This window comes from Anneissia japonica, unplaced genomic scaffold, assembly GCF_011630105.1.
Source record: "Anneissia japonica isolate Jap-2015-1 unplaced genomic scaffold, ASM1163010v1 scaffold287748_len1686314_cov196, whole genome shotgun sequence".
Taxonomy (NCBI): Eukaryota; Metazoa; Echinodermata; class Crinoidea; order Comatulida; family Comatulidae; genus Anneissia; species Anneissia japonica.
This window is the reverse complement of record NW_022727190.1, coordinates 436,979-438,267: the sequence shown is the minus strand read 5'-3', so window position 1 is coordinate 438,267 and position 1,289 is coordinate 436,979.

Sequence of the window (1,289 nt, the reverse complement as noted above, 5' to 3'; positions counted from 1 at the left end):
AGATGTGTATAAGAGACAAACAATAGACAAGGTACAGTAGTTAATTTGAGGCGATTAATTTGAAATACTGTAGATGCTCACGAATGTATGTACTGTATCACTAATAATATTTATATTCATGTGATCACATGAAATTAAATACAGGCCTCCCTCTAATTAATGACCCCTCTAATTAAAGAACAATTTTCTGTGGTCCTTTATCTTTATTCTAATTAGAGACCAAAGCTACTAAATTCCATGCAAACTCCAGTCTCAAAAGTGGTCATTAATTGGAGAGACACCTGTAATCAATGATACTGTATATAAAAATGATAGATTTTTGCCCGTCAGTGGAATTTTCTTATGCCTCTTAAACATATGCAAGGATCATGCGTAAATTTCTTTAATGCACATCATTTTGTCCATATAGAGCTATCCAAATTGTGATGTCTGACATTTTACAAAAAAAATATACCTTGAGTGTTCCTTGTAAGTTTCAAATGTGTAAACGCTTTTAATCTATTATTATAGACCAATATATATTTGTAATTATATTATATAATAATTATATGAATATTATATTATGGATGGAGTAACTGCTTTATTAGGGACATATATAGATGTTTTATGGTGTCTATTTATGTATAAGTGTATTATTTCGATTGCTATAGTAAATGGCGTGATTCACTATTATGGTTGATCGCTGCTACTGTACTTTCTTAGTCTTGTAGTAGATCAGACTGATAAAGATTTACTGATGGTCGCTATTTTACCTATTATGCTGCCAGAATTTACATTATTAAGAGAAATTACACCATTAGAACTATTCATTGACATTATAATCATTTTCAACAGCATTTCCCATTCAATGTCAATATTCAATATTCCAACCATCAATAACATATGTTAATTAAATCACCATATGTTTTTCGATGTGTGTTTGCGTCAGAAAAACATCACAGGAATAATGGTTTGCCATCTGAATCACCACCCGATTTTTTTTTCGCAAGTATTTGGGAACGTACTGAGTATTCACGATAACGCGTCAGGTAGGCAAAACATCACTCACCATCGTTGTTGTTTTACCATCGAACCATAGGAACACCTCCCCCTGGTTACGGCCTGCATCTTGAATAATTGCCATCGTCGAATTAACGCTAAAATACAAACATGATTGTCTAATGTATGTGTTGTCCAATCATATTTTCAATTACGTGCATTAATTTATTATTCGGCTACCGTGGAAAAGTTGTCTTGTGTGTGTGCTTCTCGTCAGTGGCGGCTCTAGGATATATTTTCTGGGGGGGGGG